Source organism: Lepisosteus oculatus, chromosome 20 (assembly GCF_040954835.1).
Source record: "Lepisosteus oculatus isolate fLepOcu1 chromosome 20, fLepOcu1.hap2, whole genome shotgun sequence".
Lineage (NCBI taxonomy): Eukaryota > Metazoa > Chordata > Actinopteri > Semionotiformes > Lepisosteidae > Lepisosteus > Lepisosteus oculatus.
The window spans coordinates 10,397,320-10,420,925 of NC_090715.1; the positions used below are offsets into that span (position 1 = coordinate 10,397,320).

The window sequence follows — 23,606 nt, forward strand, 5'->3', positions numbered from 1 at the left end:
CCTCAGTCCTAACACCCATAATACATGCCATAAGGCGACCCTCTCCAGCACAGGACTATTGGCAGCTGTTCTGTAAATAGAACTAGAAGTGGATTTCTGTTTGTAATTGTGACTGTGACAAACTCGTTTTCAGGAAAATCCTTGCTTGCATTCACAGTTTTTAGCAGAAAAGAGCATAGTTGAAGCTGTTAAGTTCATTGTTCTATCCTTTTTTAAATTTTAGGTGAAGGAGGAATCGGCTCTAAGCACTACTTAGATTCTTTTTTTGTCAAAGTGAAAGGCTATATGCCTGTAATGACTCAGGTGTCCTTTTACCTGTCCTTTTTAAATGACAGCAGCCCTATCAGATATTAACAATAATAGAATTACTGTCCTTTTATATACATATGGAAGCACTGGTATAAATTCGATTTCATTCCAGGTTTTCTAATGGCTTGGAAATATCTGTGTCTGGTGGCAGTGTTGAATCTAGTTAGATTATCTGTAAGTGAACTAGGTGCAGTTCTCCCTGTTTCACAAGGCATCGACGGGAATTGCAAACTGTTTATCTTTCCAGACACCCCACTATTCTTTCAGTGCTTTCCTTTGCAATAAAATGATTTGCCGTAGCCTCTGGTCCGCTAATTTGGAGAAATGGCCACTGTGGCTTTGCGAAGCGGAGAGCAAATGTGTGTGCGCCAGTGTTTGTGCGTGCGCTTCCGTACTTGCACAGCCTACACAGAAAACAGCCATTTCCAAGACCTGCCCGGCTGCATTCCTCTGTAATTTGGTTTTCATTAAGACAAAGAGGAAGGGAGGCCAAGAGAGACCCGACTTTGGTGTCATGCTTTGTCCGTTCTGCCTGGGTTTGGAACTGCCCCCCTGTGGAGCCCTGACTTCTGCCGGGCACACCTGTGCCCTCCGCCACGCCAGTTAAGCTCTTCTCAAGTTTGGGCGTCTCGCAGGCTCGGCAGCGAGAGAGGGAGCGATCAAAGGGCGGCTGTAACTCCAGCACGGCCCCTCGCAGAAAACAGCTGCTTCTCACTGTCTCCCTGCTTTCTCCAGAGCTGACAGCAGGAAGAATAATGAAGCCTCACAGGACCCCTGTCCTGGGAAAAGAGGATGGGCCAGAGATTAGGTTATAGGGGAAATAGGTCTAACGCTAAACTCCCCCACTCCAACACACTGGAGAGAAAGAAAAAAACCCAACTTTGTCCTTCTTTATTCTCCACTGATCTTTCTTTTCTGCTCTGTTCTGTTTTTCACACTTTGCCCTGTCATTCCTTAACTTTCTGCTCTGGCCGCCTTTCTTCCTGGCTCTGCCCCTCCTGCCTCTCTCCCTTTCTAGGCTTGTCTTTAACTCTTTCCCCAGCCCGAGGTGTCTGCCTGTCCCCCTTTCTTCTTCTCGATCTCCCCCCCCCGTGTTTAAACTCTGACAAAGTTGAGAAAGGCATTCAGCTCTTAATCCCGGCTCCTTCCATCAGGAATGCAAATGCCTCTGATTGTGTGACCCAATGGGGCCTCGCAGCATCTGCAGGAGCTTCTGCTAATACACGGAGGCTGTGCGCTGAGCAGCAGGCCACTCCGAGTACCGCTGCCATTATTTCATTGTTTCACTTCACGCCTTGAGCGCTGCTCGGGGTTAACCCTCTGTGGCACAGCCAGCTCCTGCGCATGGAATGGCAGGACACGGGGCTCCGTCCGTCCCCTTTCCCAGGCCAGAGTCCTTCTGTCCTGTCAGAGCCGGAAGACGTCGGGGTTTGAACTTGTGGCGTTCTGTCGCACAGCTCTTAGCCGTTTTGTGACTAAAACAGCCTTTAGTGTCCTTTCACTTGCTCACCAATCATGTGTTGTTGTTTTTTCTTTACCCCTCCAGTTAAAAATCAAAGTCCTTAAGTTTTGAAGTGGGTTATACGGATTGGTACTTTTTAAACTGTGGTCAAACGCAACAGACAAAGTAGAGATGCATCAGTGACGTTCTGATTGAACGCTGGTGTAGTTGCAGGTTCATATATTGGACTTTCTGTGTATCACTGTAGAGTGCATGCCTTTATCTTTAAGCTTTCACTTACGAGATAATCGTCATGATTCCTTACGCTTATATACCGCTTTTCTGGACACTCCACCCAGAGGAATTCCACTCCACTCAAATTCGCGTTCCTTTGTGCAGTGTCTGTGTGTATACTGTGTTGCGTACATTCATATCAGCAAACTGTGTGTGGGTGTTATAGATTGGAATTTTTCCTATTAAAAAAAAACTTCTGACAGATCCAAGGAAATTTAAATGCAGTGTCTGAGATGAGCCTATAACACAATACACATCCCTGGGATTATCTCCTAGGGTCTGTTAAAAACTGACATGCTCTAATTAAGGTATACTTCGATACATCTTGGCAAAAAGAAAATGGGAAAATACAGTTCCTTATTGTTTTGAATAAGGAGTTTTAGTTTTTTACTTAAAGGTGTCTGCAGCTGTTGTGCACTGACAGCAATAGGAGGGCTCGGTCTTAATTTTCTTGTATTGACTGGTTGCATTTTTGCCAAAGCTTTCTGTGTGAGTGCATCTGTCCTGATTTCATTTTTAACTGGCCTGGATAATTCCCTCACACCATTAAAAGTGCTGCAGATGATGTGACTGTTTGTGAATGCTCGCATCTTCTTGTGCTCAGAGGACAGCGGACAGCAGGGAAGTTGGGGATAAAAGTTGTGGGGGGAGGAACCCCCTCCCCTCTGTTGTTCCGACAGCCCCCTCCCCTGTAGGAACAACGATTCTGGCTATTGTTATCAAAGCCACGATTAATCATTACATTTGTGCAAAGCAGGGGCGCTGTTGCCATAGGGACCTAAATGATGCATACTACTTTGCATATCAACAGAAAAGTTTACAATCGCTGTGGAGTGAGAGCAGAGGTCTCAACTGAAATGAACCTGCTCTCCCCAAACAGAGCTCATTTTAATCTTCTCTCATCTTTGCCTGCAGTCCCAAAATGCCTCCTGTTTGTCTGACACACAAAGGGAAGAGCAGGTGATGAGCCTTAAAGAGAACTCTTGACACAGTCTTTCAAGACTTCTGGAGAGTCAGAAGCGAGGAAACCGGAAGTTTGGAATAACATTTTCGATGATCAGCGCTTCATTTTTCATACTTCTGTGGGTCATGTTAAGAAGATAGCTCTTAAAATATGAGACAAAACCAGCTGAGATCACGTTCAACCGTCACTTTTTTTTCCCACAATGGCTGAGGTTATTATAAAAATCTTTTGTCTTTCAAGACACAGGGTTTGACACTAGACATTTATTCTCCATCTGTTTTCCCTCAACTCTTTGTCAGTCTATTCTGGACACTCATCTAGAAACTTGTGTTGAGTCCAGTGTATTTAGTCCATTAGAAGCACAGTACAGTACAGCTTACCTAGTGTCTTAGCTACCTGCATTTCTTTGTCAGAATCAATTACAAGAATCAAAATTTTGAATATATATGTGTATTTACGTCTTCTAAGAAGAAAATGAGTTTTTAATTTGTATTATAAACAGAAAAAAATGTTTAGTATATTGTGCACAAGGTTTAATTTATCAAAAAATCATTTGTTTCAGGATATTTTTAACAACAAATGTGGTTACATTTCTTTGTAAGTTGTTGTAGACGGACGTCTGTCCAAAACATCCTGAAACAAATGATTTTGTAATCAGTTGAATTTGGTCTATAACGTACATTTTCCCTTTTGTTTGGTCATTTATTTGTTCAATTAATCCTCCTGTTATATCTTGTTAATATGGATGGGTCGATGAAGGAGCCTGTTAAGAACAATATCCCCTTCAGCCCAGGGATGCCAGTAGATACCCTAATGATCAATTTTGTGAGAGTTTATGAATTTACAAATGTAAATCCATAATATATAGATGAATATACTGAAATAATATCTAATAACATCTGTATTTTTAAAGGGACATGGAATTATCTGGAAATGTTTTTCCTTTCAAACAAGTGAAATGCTCTCGATCTTTGTACAGTGATTTTAGGGTTTTCTCTCTGCAGTGTTGTAATGACATCATAATACTTTGTGGATCAGTTTTGTTTTCATTGTGCGCAAGTAGGAACTGCCCTTAACCGGCCCTGTGAATCAGTATGGTGCCTTTCTTCTTTCTGAAGACTGTCCAGTAGTTGGCTGTTCCACGGCGATCCAGTCCTCGCCCTGGAGGGGCCAGTGTCTGCAGGTTGCTAGATCTTCTAGATCCCTTTAAAGCTGCAGCTCTTGAAGAGTGTGGAGAAACTGCTAAATTGATCTAAAACAAGCCTATTTAGGTCCTTAGGAATTTAGTTGCCTCCCAGGACATCCATGACCTGTTCAATGCCAGCGTGTTTTCAGTCTCCAGAGGACTGATATATACAAATGTCTTCACCAGGAACTATTCTCCTTCTGAGTTTCAGATCTCATGCATGGATATTACGCAGTAGACTTATTTGCATTTAACAAATGAGGGTTGTTGTTTTTGTTTTGTCATTACTGGTATACTGAGCTCAATAAAGTGTCTGTGTGAGCATTGGTTTGGGATCAGTCATAAAAATCAAGTTATGGGATTTTTGTTATGCTACTTTTTAAATACACCTTTGTTTGAGCTGTTTCTAAACATAGCTGCTATGTCTTTTCAAGTAACATTAATCTTCTTAGCAGCCAAGCCAAAAGTGAAGTTTCTGAGCAAGGAAATAATATTCATTCTGCCTTCACCACAAAATACAGACAATTATGGTATTCAGTAGTTTGCTCAGATCCTAATAAAGGCAGGAGGACAAATATCTATCAAGCATGTGGCGGGACTCACCTAGCTAAGGGTATGGAGGCCTATCTGTTGCTGTATAGGCTGCCTAACTCCCCCTCGCTATGGTTAAATGTGAGTTTGCTGCAGGGGTGTAGATGGGGAGGTGGTGGGAGGGAACGCGAGAGAGATACGCGGGACTTATATGCGTAGGGGAGGAGAAATGTGTGTGAGATTAGGATTTAACCTTCCTCCCGAATTTCTGCTACAGCTTATATGATAATTCCATATGTAGACAAGCCTCAACAGTGAAGAGAGCTGTGTTACCCCCTTGTAGCCTTGTAGTCAATCTCAGAAGCAGATCGAGGCCAGACCTGCTCAGTTACTGGGACGGCTGACCTCCAAGGAAATCCAGGTTACTGCTTTATGTGGTGATGATGGACCTGTAGGAGGCACACTTCTCTCTAGACCGATATGTTCGAACTAAAGACCCATTATGGTATCTGATACACTGTCTGGACGGATGAGATGTTATTTTCTCTGCAAAAACAAATAGCACTAACACAGAAAACGTAACCAAAAAAATAATTCCCAAGATGAAAAGAAACTGAAAGACAAAGAAAAAACAATGTACAATAAAAATACAAAAAAAAAAACATTCAAATAAAAATAGTACATTCATAATATTCCTCTATCCAAAACAATTACCAAAAGTTACTCATTACTCCCCATTCCTCATATTGAGTCAACCATTTCCATCTCTTAACAGACTCTTTTGTCTCATTACCACCCATAATAGTCTTTTCCTGCATTTAATAACATTGAACGGTGTGCTTCAAGCCATTAAATGTTAACGTATTTTCATACATGCTATTGACACATTTGAATTTTAGGGATGGTTCCCTGAACATAACCGGACAGACTTTAGAATTTTTTGGGGGTCTCCTGTGAGGAGAATACTACTCCACCCTGTGAAAAACCACTCTCGGACATCCAGAGTAGTTTTCATATTTGCAAAGCCCAGCTGTTGGCGCAGCAATCTCACCAGAGGCTTTTACGTCAAAATAGCTTCTCATTGTCATTAGCAGTTGCTCACAAATGAACAGGGCTAACCCCTTTATAAATATTTGTAAACTTGTAATCCGTCTTCAGCAGTCTAAACGAAAGTCCTATGAGTTTAAGCATTGTGATATCGTTTTAGCAGATTTATAAAGAATCAGTGGTAATAAAGTGGTAGCAGACCTGGACAGGAGGAAGTTTTTGTTTTTCTTCCGAAGACTGGTGTGGCTTCCAGAATGGTGTGACTGGAAGTGAAGAGGTAGTTCTCTGCCCTTTCTTTTTCATTTCACTCCTGACTCTTGAGCGAACTTGAAACCAGCCTCTCGAAATTCATTCACCTTCGGAAATATTTAGGGGGAAAAATACAGTTCTGTGTATTTATTGCCATGTCAACAATTACGGTGATTCAGAGAAATCAACGGAAGTTTGCAGCTATAATTATATATTTTTTTAACAAATTTATGTTGGGCTCTGGCAAAGGCTTGTTTGCTTAATTACAAAGTAGCAGTTAGCATTCTTTTCAAGCATTTATCATGACTTATTATTATTTCTTAACTTCATGTCAAAACTATTTGCAGAGACCTTCACTAAGGCTTTTTTCTCCAAAATGTTAGTGGTTTTGTAAAAAAAAAACCTTATAATATCACAGAACATGAGCATTCTGAAAATAAGAGTCTTAAACTTCAAATTTGTGGTAATTATTTTTAGGGTTTATATTTCGCTGGAGTTCTGTTTCAGCCATTTCGGGGAAAAGGGTTTTAAGGAGATTGTATGAATGATCTGTTTTGTTGATGATGATTTCTTTGGTGAAACAGCTGCATTAACATGCAGGAATTATTGAAATCAGAAACAGATGAAGCGTATCGCTTAGTATTACAGAAACCTTTAGGCCTCTTTCATGTGTGATGTGTTACGATATTTAGCTCAGTTGTCCACTACAATTTAATGTTAGAGCACAACTGTGTTGGCAAGGCCAATAAATTGTGTTTTAGCACTCTCTGAGCAAGAATGTGGCCTGCTTCATTTTTTCAAATGTCCTATAAATATACTGAGTAAAAGTAATGAGAAAAAGTACAATCATGAGGTTCAGTAGAGGCAGAAGAGTGGTGTTTACGAAGCACAAAATGAAGAAATCGGATGATAGATGAGTAAAAAGCACTTACCAGGAAGGCTCTAATTGGACATGGGGTGAGTGTCGTTGTTCCAGGTACATATGTTTTCCTTTTGGCTTGCTCACCTCCATTTTATCTGAGGGAGACATCTAAACTCTGCACAGAAACTGATAATTCACTGTGGGCTGGGAAGGCACTGGGTGAGCCCGGGACTATCCTTTTCTAAGCACAAAAACTGAACTAGAACTAATCATGCCAGTAATAGTGCCAGCCTGTGTTGGCTGACAGGATGCCAAAAGCCTGTGCCAATGACTGCCTATTTGGACCTTTAGGATGTGTTTGGTAGTACATAAAAATGCCGCTTATGACTCCCTTACCAACCCCCAAACCAAGCCCCCAGAATGGCACTCCTCCAAAACCCACAGGATAGTTTTAAACAAAATCTCGGTGCTTTTTAAAACGGCATATAGGACATTTCCTGCATGTCGTATTTATGCAAGCCTCTGTCCAGACAAACCTCTCTGCCGAGTGTGAGATCTAATGGGGCATATCGTCAGAGACAAGGCATCGAGGAACTCAGAGTAATGGGGATTTGAAACTCACAGTTGCGGACTCTTTTTAAAGAATCCATTGGGGAGATTCCTGAATACTAACAGATAAGTGCTGCCCATGTTGATAGCTAAGAAAAAAAAACTTGACTTGGTGTCTCAGTGTAATCTTCAGAAGGTAACCTGATTAGTGTCCTGAATGCAGTGACACTCGGTTCTGTGCGTTAAGTGTCGCACAGTGTTTAGTCGCCTTTAAGGTTACCTTGGTTACTGCAAACCAGAAAGAAGAGCTGCCTGACCAGGAAGTTAGCTTCAAAAGCTCAGCACAATGATGCATAAACAAAGGGAGAAATCGTCTTTGGTGAGTCTGTCGTTGTGCTCTGGTAGAAATAGGGGAAGTCTCAACTTGTCATCTCCCGCGCTGTGCTGAACTGTGTCTGCAAGCGCGCTCTCTCTGCTCTGCTGTGCTGGGAGAGCCAAGTCTTCCCTTTAACTGCTGTCCTGAGGGACAATGATAGTAAAATGTTCAGCCCTGTTGGGGATATTGATCCTGTCCCTGTAGTGAAAACTTTTCCCATCTCTTTTTTCAGGGTGGAAAAAAAAACCTACAGTGACACACGCTCACAGGCGCACACACATGCGCCATAATTTATGGCTCCCAGATCCTTGATCAATTGATAGCGGGGAATCCTTTGGTAAATAGAGTTTTAGACACATTGCCAATAGACCCCAACTATTGATCGGTGTGTAAATTAAAAACTTAATCAGGTCTCTGAGATAAGACTTATCTCCGCCCCCGGCAAATTACAGGGCCAGCTCTGAGACAGGATAGGTAGGCCAGCAAGGAGAACGCACTGCCCTTCTGCCTGTCGGAGAGCTGAGGAGACAGGCTCGGCCCAGCTGCAGCGTTCCTTTTCAGCTGCTCTTTAACTCCCGCCGATACTCAGTGGGGACTGGGTGGCTGAGCAGGCTCACTGCAGCTGTCTGAGATTCACCTCTGAAATAAGAAACTTTCTCGGGACAGAATATTTATACTTTCTTTATATTCATTTTTACTGTTGTTGTGTGTTTGAAGCCTTATGTCTTCTTTTGGCTTATTGTTGTGTTTTGTACAATGGGGTCTACAGAAAATATTTTCCCATTTTAAGGAAATGTAAATGTATTTACACATTAATAAGTGATGATCTCAGTATTTGATAGCAGGATCTTTGGGGGGGGGGGGATTTTGTGACAAATCAGCTTTGCATTCAGATATAAACAATCTCATTCAGTGTAGCTTCCATATAGCTTATGGATGTTTAAAAAATTCAATAGAAACCCCTGTTGGGGTAAAAATTGCTTCTTTTCTTCTCAGTCACCCCAGATGTGTACCGTTTTAATTTTAGGATTTGGGAATATGTGAAACTGTGCATTAGGTCTTCCAGAATTTCTGTTTCTCTTCATCTGCTTTATAGAATCCACCCTACACTAGGGTAAGAAAAGCTTCAGTTTGTTAAGGATGGAGGTTTCTTTTACTGTGGGCTTGTATAACAAAGCCAGCTCTCTACAAGACCCTTTCCTCGTGATTAGGTAAACTAGTATTGTTTATGCTTCTTTAGTTAATGCTGTACAGTTTTTCATGATGAGGGGAAAACACTCAGTTTCTTAGAATGCTTTTGATTTTTCTGGGCAGTTGTATAAAAATGAAAATCCAGAGCAGTAAGGTGGAGAGCTTAAAGGGTCAGGGGCTACAAGTACTCCCCTTTCCAAGCGGACGTGCTCCCCTTCTTCGGAGAATTGCTGATATATTGAACCCCCGTGAAAAGCAAAGTCTTCCTGAACTTCCTAGAAAGGAACTGGACTCTGGCACAGTGATTACTTTACGGGACACACAGGAGACTAGGACAGCGGTATTCCCCCAGCAAGACTCCATCACCCCCTCGTTCCCCTGCTCATCTGTCCGAAGGGGTCAGGTCGCGTGCTGGGGTGGGGGGGGCTGGGTGGAGCCAAGGGGTGAAGGATTAAACAGCAAGAAATAACACCAGGCAGGACTGCTTCCAAGCGCCTCACTCGTCTGCAAAGCGGTGGGTATCTGTAATAGACGCTTTGTCAGATAAGCCTTGAAAAGACTCGTTTAGTTAGCAAAAGTGCTGGGGGAGCCTGCCCTGATAAACCTGCGTTTCTCTCTTTAATACCCACGAGCTAAAATCAATAGGCTGGATAATGCTGCTGCTTGTCCGCCATTCTGCTTTATCTGTAGCTTTCCAAACTGTGTGCAAAGTGTGTGGGGGGAGACCAGCAGAAGAGTGTGTGTGGTTGGGTGGGTGGGGGTGGGGGTGGGGGGGTAGAGTCACACTATTACACTAATAACCCCCAACACCGGGCTCGTTCAGTTGACAGAGAGAAAATGGGTCGGACTGCTTAAAAAAGCAGCCATCTGTCTGGTGCAGTTTCTCTTCCAGCCTCATTTTCCTATTTAATCTGATTGAACTTTTTCCCCTTTTTTAATGGTAAAGCTGTGGCATGTAGTTTCCCTTGACCTGGGTCTGGAAATATCTTACTGCTTCCCTTTGCTTCCTTCCCACGGCTGACGATAGATTGTACTACAGGGCCTGTTTTTGCCCATTCCCTTGCAGAAGTCTGTGTTTATGTCTTTTTGTGTTTTTTGCTTGCGAGACTACGGAGTGTGTCTGTTTTTTTCCAGAGGGCTTGGAGAGGTGCCAGTTCACAAGCCACTTTGGCCTAGACTTACGTCTGGCTAGTGTTACGAGGGTAATGAGCTTGATCTCAGTTTAAGGCCTGTGGACATGAGTCTGCTGGAGAAGGACCCGAGATGGAGGTGTTGCTGTAGGTGTTCAGGTCAGGTGCGTGAGTACATCTAGTAGGGGAAGCCCTTGTCAGGGCTTTGACCGAAAGCCACAGCCGGTGTTTCTTACCTTTAACAAGCAGCTCTCCTGTGCACAGCAGTGTAGCCCACTGCCTTCCCCTTTGTGCTGTTGCTGCCGCCAGAGTTTCTTCAGACTAATTGAAATAATGTGCAGTACAGCACTGCTAAATCAAATTAAACTTGGTGCAGTACATGCAGGTTCTTCTCAGAAAGCCAGGGTTGTCATGTGTTTCTCAGCTACAAGAAAAGGATGAGAGACCAGACCAAGGCACAATAATGCTTGTCAGTCTGTTCCTGGGGCTGATCCAGACAGCTGTGGTGTGGAAAAGTAGGTGGAGTGAAGGGCCTGTTCCTGAATGTATTCCAAGGAGCTTTTTTTTTTCCACAGTGGGAATTTGCCAGTCTGTTTAACGGAGTGTGCTGTCAGGCTGTAAGAGTAAAATATTGCCTGAGGTATTAGCAAGCAGAGATGTTGGCCTGTGACACAGTTACCCAAAGTGCAGTGTATTAAAAAGCAGTTGGGATCCAGATCACAGTATATCATAGAGGAGAGAGCGATAAGGCCTGCCTCGCTGGCTGTGGATCAATGAAGGTTAGTGACATCATATCGCAAAGTGAAAGCAAGTGCTTTACCCCCAGCTATTTATCAGCTGCACATCACACTCACAAGGACTCCACTGTTTCACTGCTGGAGCCCTTGACTTTTCAACTCAGCCACTTTACCAGTTAGAAGGCAATCTCTACTAGATTTCTGTTTCCCCCACTGGGAGACCAAGTCCTTGTTTCAGTGGAGCTCCAGGAGCACAGAATTACACAGATGGAAACTGTGTGAAGTAATATTGACTATAACCTTTGAGACCCCGGTACGGGTCATCGGTGTTATAAGGGGAAATTGTTCCTGTTTATTTGACTCTTTATCAATACAGGCACTTTAGCTAAGTTTGAAAAAAACTGTTGTCTCGCCCTTAATTGACTTTTTTGGGGGTATTTTCAAAACTTTGCAATTCGTGTGATCTCCTTAGCAACCCTTCTCTTTCTCAAGACCTTCAGTGATGCTTATCTTTCAGAAGTCTCATATTAGTACATAACTGTGAAATCCCATGTGTGGTGGGATGGGCTGCATTAATTCATTTGTTGATTTGTCGAACATGCCTGCGCCCCTAAAAGTATGCAACCAGTCCAGCCCTGAAAACGCACTTTGAATTCTCCTCTTCTGCCTTGACAAGGTGTTCTTGAGAATCAAGGTGCATTTGACATACAGTTTATGTTCGACTGGATTTACAAGGAAGGAAATTACATGTGACATTTATCGGGCAAATGCTGGTGATCTTTGACCCCATGCAGACCCCCAACTGTGACCTTTTTCTTTTTTCAGGTATATTTCCTTCTCTCTCACCCATGCCATTCCCCTGACTGCGAGTCACAGTGCTCCTTTACAGCAGCAGAGTCACACGGGGATTGTGATACAAGGAGGAAATGAAAGTACAGATTTTTTCAGGCTCCAAAATAAACAAACTTAAATAGCCGCGTTCGAAACGCATATCAGAGTAAAATGTCATTACTTTTTTTTTTTAGGAACTGCATTCCAAAAAAAGAGATATTCTGCAAATACCAAAAAGTTGAGTGCGAATTTCTGTAAAGCCTCATAATGTGAAACAGAAATGGTGAGGTTGAAAAGTTGTTTCTCAGAGAGCAGGGAAACCGGAGGGGCAGCTAAATGAGGTGAGCTCTCAGGAGTGTGTGTGTCTGGGGAGTTGGCAGAGGACAGGCAGTGAGGCAGCAGAGTGAGCAGCTACAGGTACTGTATGTGTTCCATTTATCAGCAGCCTGGGGCATTATTTGGAGGATTCCCCCCACTGGATTAGTGTGTAACCACTCTGTCAATACGTGCTTGTCCAGGCTGTGAGAGCTGAATAAAACCCTGAGCTCCACACAGTGCAGGCGCTTATTGAGCAGCCAATAGCAATTTAACTCCTGACAAGAGAGAAGGAGAAGGCTGGATTCCAGAAAGGGCTGCACAGTTGCTCCCCTTGACAAGCCTTTTTGTTCCCATCTTCCAGTGCAGAGCGGCAGGGCTTGGGCAGAGACTCTGAGCCGCCGGGAGCGTTTCCACTGCAGTCCCCTCCTGAGCTGCAAGGGCGCAGTTCTTACAGCGAGGCAGAGCAAGCACGAAGCCCAGGGTCAGGCAGGATCAAGCATTTCCCAAGATGTTAATGCTACCGCTCTGGTAATAACATAGATGACTAGAGTTTTCCAACCTGTATGCAGGCTGCTCTGCTCAGACAGAGCTTAATGTTTTATCCCCCAGCTCAAGGACATAGCTGAAAAAGTGCTTATCCCGCTGTGCTGATGTATGTCTTTCTTTGTACGAGGTTTGGTGATGTCATGGCTATGTTTTGCTGCCTCACATTTGCATTTGTTGAGCGAGGCTTAAGGTTTGCTTTCCTGCATTTGACACTTAATGGTTGCAGCAAGATAGGAGCCCCCTGTTTCCTCCTTAGTCTTGGGAAGCTCCCGGTCTGCAGGTTGCATCTCGAAATACCCATCTACTGGGTCTTCAGCCGCGGTTGTTGACTCTAGAGATTAACTCTATGCTGGAAAGCAGAAAGCAAGATGAAAACACACAGTATTTCAGCTGTGGACCCTTCTTCAGGTTTGTGGAGCATAGAATTAACCTCTTCTTGTTCTTACTTTGCCAGCTGCACACGGATGCAGTTCCTCATATTAGCCCTTTCAGTGATCTAGCAATAATATGTACTGTATCTTAGAGACTCCATGTGGTGTAGAAAGACTTTTTACACCTGCTTCTGCCATTGTGAGCCATTGTGATTTCTTATGCACTAGGAAGTCTTTCCTTTTGTCTGGCAACATCATCCGTTTCTGATTTTGCAGTATGGCGTCCTCTTAAAATCCTGCTGCAAATGCATGCTGTCCTTAATCTGTTAAGAGCTGCCTTTTTGGTAGGCAGTATATGCAGCAGGCCTTGTGGATTTGACATTGCTGGCTCTCACTTCATGACCAACAATTCGGGGGAAGATGGAAAAGGCTTCGCTTTGTGACGCACATTGTTGAGCAGAGGCTCCTGTGTTTCTACAGGATGCACTGTGTAGCTAACAGCTGTAAAGCCCTGTTTCCTATCCGGAATGCAGTTGTTGACAGAGAGTATCTGGGCCTGGGAGAGTTTCCAGCCTGCTGGTCTTTCAGGCAGGCTGAACTGGGTCCAGTTTGGAAGCTACTGCTCCCAGATCAAAGCGGCGGGTCTCAGACTTGTCCCTCCAGTGCACCGCCGCCTCCTCTCCCAGCCTCCTCCTCCTCCTCCCCCTCCCCCAGGGCTCGTGTGGTTTATGAATGGGAGTTTGATGGATTTTTCGTATAAATCCGCCTACTTTGGTTTAGCAAACAAAAGCATGTTTTCAAGGAATCGTTTTCGGGATATCTCTCCCTCTCCAGTGGAATTCCCCCTTTGTGGTCTGTGTATCCCTGCATTCAGTGTAGGGCTGGTGTGAGAAATGATAGGGGGCATCGTGTTGGGACGTGTCCTGCTACCTGAGTCTTGTGGGTCTGGAAATGTTAACCCTTGCATTTCCAGCTGGTTTATTCTCTGCCCAGCACTTATTGCACTTATTGGTCGTCAAGGGAAGCTGTAAATAAACTGTGACCTGAAAGTCAACATATATACAGTAGAAACTTGAAGAAGGTTTATATTTACTTATTTTCTTTGTTCAGGGAACACGGTACCCTGAAAAAGAAGAGGTGTGGATTAAAGCTCAGTTAACGGAAACAGGACTCTTCATTTCCCTGAAACAAAGAGAGGTGTTTGACTAACAATTCAATATGAGTGGAAGAATTGGCTTTGAATTATTTCTGATGCAGATGTGCTCACATCTTAACTCAATTGAATTCCTGTAAATGCAAGACTTTCCAGTTACTTAGTGGGAGCTGTCATAAGTGTAAATAAAATCAGTTTGGAAGGACAAACATCATTTTCAGCTGCTTTTTCATAAGACAACATTTAAACCAGAACAGATTACATGTTTTCCCATAACAGTTACTTTGTAAGGCACTTTTTACCACTTCAAGTGAATGTGATAGTTTAACGGAAGCACAGTCAGGGAATCGTCTTAATCCAGGAGGCTTGCATTTAATTGCTTTTGATGTTCATGTGAACATGAGCAGGTTCTAAATTCCATTCCTCAGCAAGAACCCAGGAAAGCACTGCCTGACTCTTAGCTAGCACTCAATCTCGTTTCCAGTGCCTGATAAGAGCAGTACGATATATTTGAGTTGAGACCCCAGCCTTGAAGTTCTTGTGCCGTAGCCTTTTTTAAGGGCTTTTTTGCTAATTTCTCTTGCCTGTTTCAGGGACCAGTTAAATCTGGCCTACGCTGTCAGGATGCAGAGGGCATCTGTTTGGTGGTGCCAAGTGGCAGGGGTTACTGCATTGAGTCTGGCAACAGTTGGGTGTACTTTTGTCTCCTTTAGGAATTCATCAAGTTTAATATGCTCTATTTTGTCTTATGTGAGCGGCTTCATCTGAAAAGCTTAGAAATGTGAATATGACGTAATATGTTCTGTAACCCATTGCCCTTTCACTGCGAACAGAAAGGACAGTTCCCATGTGCCTCTCTCTAACAGGATTGGGGAGCAGCAGTCCCTTCAAGCCTTGGCAGTACTTTGTAACTGATGCCATAATCTGTATATTCTAAACTTATCCTGTCTAAAACAACTTGTAGCATCAAACCCCCCAGTTTTTCTTGAGGAAAATGTGAAGGGCACCAGGGTTTTTTTCATCCGTGTAAACAAGAATATAGGTTCCTGGAGCTGGTCAAAACTAAAGTTCAGAGGCTTTGTCAGGCACAGAAAAAGACGATGAGGGACAATGGGTGCTAAAACCATCCTTTTTCAGGGGTCCGAAGTGCTGGCTCTTCTCCTTCCTAAACTTTAGGGGTGCTGTTACAATTAAGCCATGCACCTAGTCTTTGTATGCATGGCAGCACAGTGTATTGATTGCTTTCAGTACTTGTTCCTTTGTTGTTTCATTTGAAGCGCTGTCTAAAAGTTCAGGTGCGGTTACCATTGGCAGAAAATCCTGAAGCCTGGGGCAGTATACAGGGGTGCAGGCAGGCAGCCAGGCTCAATTCAACAAACTTTTAACCTCTCTTAACTAATCCCTTGTTATGTCAGTAACTTTTCTCTTTTCTGTTTGGTCGCTCTCTCTGTCTCTCTCTCTCTGTTGTTCCCTTGCTATTCCTCTTTCTTATCAAGTGAAGTCAGCTTGATGGCATGACCTTTAAACAAGGACTAGAACACCGCAGCTGTTACTAACTTCAAACACACAATCATTTAAAACGGAACACATATGGGAATAAAGCACCTATTAAATATACTTAAATCCCTCCTTAATTTCTTTTCCTCTCTGCAAGTATTGACAAAGTAAGTGTCTCAGGCACATCCAACATGAGAAACACATTAGAAATGGGAGAACAAACAAAGACACATTTTAGTATTTGACCTTCTCAGCTTTGGATTCCAATAGGGACCCTGTGATTGCTTTTTTAAGAAAAAATTTAGGGAAAGTAGATTTTTTTTTTCTTTTTCTAAAATCCTGATACATAGTCAGAAATAAGTATGAGACAACTGTGTGAAATGTGGGGCTGACTTCTGTAGAAAGCACATTGTGGTTTTAGAAAGAAACCATATCGCAGCAAAGCTAATCCTGGAGTTGAATTATGAAGAAAGACTGAAAAAACAAATTATGTAGCTTGGTTAGGACAAACCAGATTGAAAGTTAGAAAGCACACTGATATTTCATATTTATTTTTTTTAACTTGAACTGGGAAAGAAGAGCCTGAGCTCTGAACTGAGACCATGGAAAAATGTCTGATTGAGGGCAGCGAACAGGAAGTAGAGTTCTCAACACTTGGATCTGAATCATGTTGTTAATGCAGATATTTTAGGATCCTTTAAAAATAGAGCACTGTTTTTTTAGCCTTGTCCACAACTTCTTCATTAAATATGTAAAAAGAAAGTCTGGTGACAAAACTATTTGGCATTCGTTTTAATCAGTGGGCTAGAGACTCAGCACTCTGAGAGATGTTGGAGTAAATGGTGTTTCTTTGTTCAGAAATGTTTCCGAAGTTTTCCTAATTGTACATTAAAGCAACAGTATGACATTGTTGCTTTGCAGTGGACACTAAGAAGGATGAAAATAACAATGGGTCCAGTGAAACTGGATAATACACCCATTGCAGAAATTACTATAGACCAGTGGGTTATATAATGGCCAGGTTAGTTGATGAGAAGACTTTCCAGCGTATGAGGTTTTAAAAATTAGTAAAACAAATGGTACAGAGAGTATTAGAGAATTAATTTGACTTTTATGTTCTGGCACAATGTTGATTGTAACATAAGTACTACAAAAAAAAAAAAAAAATAATAATTTGAATTCCTTAGTGTGTCAGAACAGCCCAGTAGTTGCCATTTTCATTTCATTATTGACAAATGAAGTCATAGGTGCAGAAATGTAGCACTTTCCTCTGTTGTCTCTGTTGGGATCGTTGGTTGTGTTTGCTATGGTATTTAAAAATTCTACGTGTCATTCTGAAGCACGTGAAACAAGAGACTTATAATAATTTCACATCAATATCTGGGAATACAGGTACATGCTTCCAGTTCTAACAGTAAAAAAAATGTTTCAAAGTGTATGTACAGTATGGAGATTAAGCTGTAGATGTTCATTTTTGTGAAACTGCATTTCATACTTTTCAAGTGCAGGAAGAGTGTCAGCTGATGTAGGGTGAGTTGTGTGCTTTTATTCTTTTATCTTTCCTGTACAGATCTTTGCATGTCTAAAAGCTGAAATAAGCATGTTAACCTTAATGATCTGGCTTGCCTGGTTTCTTCTGTCTGCTACCGTAGTTCACCGTACTTACCTGTCATAATTCACAGCCGGGTTTAATATTGTTTCTAAATGTACTGAAGCTGCCGTGGTTTCATGCGTGACTGTAATTGTGTGTAATTAACTGAGCCCATTTTGAAAATGAATAACATGCCTCCTGAAATTGATCAACAATGCAGACATGTCGGAAGGGATGTAGAACTGGGTGAAGTCTGCAAAAGGTTTCACCAGTTCTGTTAAGAACAATGCGTAATCTTTTAGTGACATATTGGGACAAAAATCCATTGATATTGTACCCCTCTCTTGTTGGTCTGGCAGCTTTTGAAGGCTTCTAGCTGGGAACTGCCATTTTTTTTCCTGTAATGCGTGCTTGTGTATATGGTGCAGTTTTTTACTGTCATGTAGAAGGGACAAGTCTGGAACTTAAAATAACCTCATTGGCCACATAGCTTTATCGCATGAAAACACTACTACTCGTTTTAGATGGTAAGGTCATTTTACATTAAAATTGTATTTGCTACCACAACTGTAATGTGTGATGAATTCAGACAATTAGCTATTATTATAGTTATTTTAATAGAGATTATTGCCTCTTGTTATTCTGGTTACAAAGAGGTCAAAATGATGAACCAACTGTTACTCATTGGTGTCTGCCTCAGCTGTCTGAGATATGACATTTAACAGTTTTGTAGTTTATTTGCTTCAAAAAATTTTACACAATAATTTACACAATACATTTTACACAATATCTTAGATTAAATCGGTCTACCCCCAGAAGATGAGCAAATCAGAAAAAAAAAATGACTAAAATGTTTTCTGGCCTGCTCAAATTTCTCATGTCGACAGAAGTTTGTGAAAACTAGTTACATAAAAACAAAACTGTACTTTTTAATAGGTCTAGGCGTTAGGTACATCCTGTGAAATGTGATATGGAACATCATTATGTAGGCTAGCATAAAGACATTGATTCATGGGTCAGAAGTGACAGAAGAGAGCCAAGCCCAGTTTTTAATTTTTATGTATGAATTCCATAGGATGACGTCTGTCTTATATTTAAAAACATGGCTTGGACATCTTTTTTGCGTTATACTGGTGCTAATCTGCATTTGGCATGATTATATCGTATAGTCCATGTTGCCAGGCATTGTGTCTGTGGCCTGATTTTTGTAGCCTGTAGCAGGCCCAGTTTTTTGTTTTGTTTGTCTTTCCACACAGCTGTAATTAGGAGACAGGGCTGAGAGGGCTTGTTTGTCTGCCGGGCCTGTGTCTTCTCTGTCAGAGTACTACGCTTTCATTATGAAATGGCTGTCCTGCCTCCCCAATATCTTTCCCCAACTTCATCTTCTTTTTGTCTCCGCGCTCCTGGTTAATTACAGGTCTGCGCCTGATGTCACTGCTGAGGCGTCTGCTGCTGTTCTCTCGTCCCCAAGCCTCTCCCTCCCCTCTGCTGGGCTCTGCCTCAGCTGAAACTTCGCCTCCCCGGCCATTCAGCCTGTCCCAGCTAAAGCAGCGTGCCTCTTGCGGAGACAAAGCCACGCGTTCGGAAATGTAGGGATGTAGTTTCACACTCCGGAGAGCCGGAGAATGTTTGCCTTTTTCAATGTGCTTTAAAACAAATCAAGTTGACTAACTTGCTGTTGTTAACAGGTAGAGGAGAGGCAAGATTGAACTTGTGCAAAAAACATTCTTTTCCATTTTCAGACAAAATGGTCGTGCCATCGGTTCCTCTAGTTTCACTGGTTTGGAAAAGTAAAGGTTAAAGGCTGAGTATTAAATATGTCAAGAAGGAGTAAGAATTATATTCTGCTAGACTGCCTGACCACGCCAGTGGATTCTGAAGTGCAACACGAGAACGGATCTGCGAATTTGAGATTTCGTTTTGGAAGGGTACAGCAGACGGTCAGCATGCAATGGCGGAAAAATGATCTTTGTTCCAAATCTCGGTTCAGCCCGTGTCTCTCTCTGTGTCTGACCTGGGGAATGTGGTAGCTAACGGGTTACTGCGCCAAAAGCCTTTGCTTCTGATCCAGGCCTGCCTGCTATTTGTTGACTACTACTAAAAATAAAAGACACAAAAGCGAATCCTGTAGAGGGAATAAGGGACACTGGAATGATGTTTTTTGGAAGTAAGAAAAGAATAGTAGGTAATGTTATCTTGCTTACAGTTACAAGAATCCAGCTTGCAGAGGCTATGGGTTTCAAGTTTCTAATATGTATATAAAGTTTCACAGCACAATGGATCTATTGTACAGTGCAAAATTAACACCCCCCCACTCCCTCCCCTTTTTAAAAAATGCATTCAGAGCTCTTGTGGGGCTGTGAGGACTCGGGTTTCTGCTATCTTTGTGTGCTGTGTCGTCACTCGCCCCCGCAAGCCGAAATGTGCATCTCGGAGGGCGGGCACGCTGCCAGGGCCGCTTCCAGCCAGGGATTAGGGAGAATCCGGAAAACAACAGGGTCCTGACAAAACGGCAGCATGGCAGGTAACCAAACTCGCACAGGGGAGAGGAGGCAGACGATAATTACAGAGCTTTTTGTTTTCGGGGCACTTTTAGCTGGCTACTTAAGTGCCTGATCCGAAATCCGTGCCTTGTAATTACAGTACTGGGCCCCATTAGGGCAGAGGGCCTGGGAGATTATGCTCCATGTGTATATGTGTGTGTGTGTGTGTGTGTGTGTGTGTGTGTGTGCGCGCATTTGTGGGTCTGTGTGGGTGTGTCACTCTGGGGCTCTCTGCTTCAGTCAGCGTTGTCTCGGACATAAAATAAGCTGCCCTCACTCTCTGGCTCAGTCTCAGATATGATACAAAACATGACACCCATTCCTACAGCCTCATACTGAGGTGCTTTGCTCAAAATGTGACTCTGATGTAACACGAGGCTCTTGTTCATCCTAAATCATGGAATCTCAAAATGAAAGTAGTGCAGCTCTCCCGTCAATAGCTAGAGTCTCTGGATTCGCAGTATCTCCCATACTAAGCCCTTCTAACTCTTGCCTGGTGCTCAGTGCGGAGTGCAGTGAGCTGTGATTTCTCTATTTTACCTGACTTTACATTTTCTTCGAGTGTGATGGAATGTCCGATACTTGGGGCATAATTAGCTTCTTATACTAAATTATAAGGTTAGCATGGATTGTAGGTCCCTGTGATTTTAATGATTCACTTTAGTCTTATGTGTCATAGTGATTTGACAGGAAAATTTGAGTGGTGTTTGTCTAGTGGAAAGAAAGCATCTGTGTCTGTATTGCCTTTTTTTGATACAACAGTACCCATGCAGCTGTCACCAGAGTGATAGAGTAATGACAAGTCCTATTCAAGTGGGATTTGTCATTTAGATATCCAAAGAAATGCTTGCTATAGACGTAGCTACATTAAATCAGTCTTCAAAGAATGAAAATGGCAAAAATACTAAATCAAAGTAGTCGTCCATCTGACGGTTTAATTACCTTTTTAGTTTGCTTGCATTCAGTTATTGGCTGTTGAAAATGCTCAAAGCAACCCAACCTTAGATAGATTCCTGTCTCTTTAAGCTGTTAGCTTTTCTAATAGATTCTTAAGCACTGACTTTAGTGCATGTTAAACCAGGATTACCCAATCAATTATGGTCAGTACAAACAAGGATTACTTAAAACACTACATTTTTCTTGTCAAGAGGCTAAAAGCAGGGTGAATTAAAGGAACAGCATTGCTTTAGATAAGAGGAGCTGCTGATCCCCAGCTTTCTTGACACGCCCAAATAAAGGGCATGGTGGCCAATTCTTCTTGAGGGAAACCACAGAGTTGTAGCTCCTAGCAGTTCTGATGGCAGGGGTGTTCATTAAGGATCACTCACCTCATAGTAAGTGTTAGTGTACTTCAGCATCTCTTGAAATTCAAATACAGCGCTGTGTCATCCCACACAGTGGGACTGCAGTAGTTGAGTCTAATGTACACATTGTGGAGCCATATTGTCCACAAAACAAATTTAAGAGAAGGGTTTCATGTCTAAAAATGAGTCTGCCCCTCACAGGAGTATGGCAAAGGTGACTGTTGTTGAGTCCCATTGTAGGAATGTGTAACATTCATCCTAAGTTGCTCTTCTCAATGGTAAACTCAAATTGGATTTGGTTGTGAAACGCAGCGATTCTTTGTCTGTATGTGAATCCATGTGTAGTCCTTTGGGTCATTTTTCTCTGATGCTTTTAAAATGAGGGTTATGTGTGCCGTGATGCATGCACACAACCTGTCAATTGACTTTTTCATGTTTTTAAAGCATGACGTTAAGTGTATTTTTGACCAACTTATTCAGTTACCTTCTACTGTACTGGCAGAGCTTGATAAGCAAGTTCTGGATAGTATGGGGCTGAAAATGAGAGTGTTGTCAGAGGTAGTCACCCAGTTGGCTTTTCCAGGTAACAGTTTATGGATTAAAAGTGAGTCAGGGTTGCTAACTGCAACAAACATCAAATATGTGTTAAAGGTTAAACCTTTGTTTCAGAAAAGGTACATACTTAAACTGGCTTAAAAGCACTTGTTTCATCCAAATAGATTAATATAACATTCTAGTGGGAGTGTGAAACAGCACGGCAAGTCTCTGCCAGCGATAAGGTATTTGCTAAATTTGGTAAATCACGAAGGGAGATGGTGGGATATAGTCATTGGGCTTGAATTCAAATTTATGTGGTAACCAAGGGTACCCTCAAACTGTGAAAATGCAGATATTCTCATATTTGCTTGTATATAAATATATAAGATGTTCTTCTCTTGGAATATTGTGGAAGATTTCACCATGATATTTCTGTAGTTTGGCTGGTCCAGTCTAGCGTCAATATCGATATACTGAGGCTAAGACTCCTTTAGATACCATATATTCTCAATTAAATCTTGTATCGCAACACTAAGCAGCATGTAGGAGCCTATACTTGCAAAACCAGACTGGCTTGTACCTGCTGTTTTTGTGTATGTTATTTGTTTTTTTTTTCTCCTGCTTGAAACCACACATCACTGCTCTGTCTGTGCTGCACACATTTCAGGTGTGCGAGTACAGCTGTGATCTACCGGAATAGTTTTTTTTTTTACTCCTCAACATGTCATCAGCACTACTGCAGGCCTAACTACAGGGCTTCACAGTCATCTCTTCTCAGAGTCTTAAGTTTCCAGGTGGTATGTTACTATAGGGGTCATCAGGATAGCATTCACTCATTCCATAGAAATAGATGTTCAGGCTGGTACCTGAACTTGTTCAAGTGTCCTGCTTATAGAGCCTCTGAGTTATAATCCCCAAGAAAGGGTCATTCAACTTTCCATTAGCAAATTCAGTCCTTTTATGTAATATGTGAGACGTTGTTTTTGTTTACTTTCTAACGTTGTTAACATTATTTTCCAAGGCTTGTTTATATTGCTTCAGATCCCAGCATTTTAATTAAGAACTAAGCATTTGGCTATCTGGGTGCTTTGCTAGATGTTTAGAAAAAAACGAATATGGATTCCTCACAGTCTAGGAGACGTTAGAGAGTGCCCTTGGAGTCGGAAGAAATGAGATGGCAAGGCTTAATTAGAATGTGTTATTGATCGTGGAGACCCACCTCTGAGTCCAGTAAGCCTGTGAAAGTGATTCATGCATGCCCCTAACTCCACTGTTACCTTTGGCCTGTCTACAATAAGAACTGAACATCAGACAGACAAGGTGTCTTGTTACCTATTCTTGTCTGGGAGGTGTGGGTTCTGTCCTGTGTATTCCATCACTGCCTGCACCTTGTGATAGGCTTGTGAAAAGAGCTAAATCACCACAGGAGTACCTTCTTTAGAACCCCATAGTGGAAGATCAGTTTCTAAATGTTAATGGAGATGGTGGGCAAGAAAACGCACTCAGCACGTTGAAGCGAGTGCCTTGTTTTGCTCTGCTCTGATAGTTGTCCGTTTTGCTTGAACCGGACGTCGAAAAAAGCAGAGACGTGGGGTGGTATGTGGGCGTGGGTGTGGGAGACAAAAAAAAATGCAATTTTCTCAGTTTGTCCCCATTTTGAAATGAGCACTACTTAATTAAGAAGCAATGAGAGTCTACAGATAGCATTCCTTAATTAGCTTAAGCTGGCTGCTGTAACCAGATCCACTGCATTAATGACAACATAGCCCCTGTGAAAAGGCTCATTGTTCTCCAGATAATTGTCCTTTTAGTTAACGCGGCTAGGGAAGGACTCTCCTTGTTAGTAGAGATAGTTGGGCTGTCGACAGCCTCGGGCGGCAATGGGACCCGGGTTTGCACTGGCCCTGTGCCCGCTGTGACAAGCCACTTGTGCCCTCTGATGAAATCCCCTTGGCAAGCCGTGGAATCAGAGATCCCTGAGGGGGTCAGCTTGTTGGGATGTTAATTATATACCCTGACTGTTAATGAATGAAGTGGGATCAATAGAAT

At 42.4% G+C, this 23,606-nt stretch overlaps 1 protein-coding gene across 9 annotated transcripts in view; it reads left to right on the forward strand.

The window, feature by feature from the left end:
- zfhx3b (zinc finger homeobox 3b) overlaps window positions 1-23,606 on the forward strand; it is a 250,260-nt gene that overhangs the window by 88,515 nt on the left and 138,139 nt on the right. Inside the window, exon 1 of one of the 9 annotated variants that reach the window (XM_015368062.2) lies at window positions 19,599-19,697. The exons of the other annotated variants lie outside the window; for them this stretch is intronic. The gene's annotated coding sequence lies outside the window, so the exon portion shown is untranslated. Of the gene's footprint in view, window positions 1-19,598; window positions 19,698-23,606 lie in introns of those variants that run through there. 9 annotated transcript variants of the gene reach the window in all.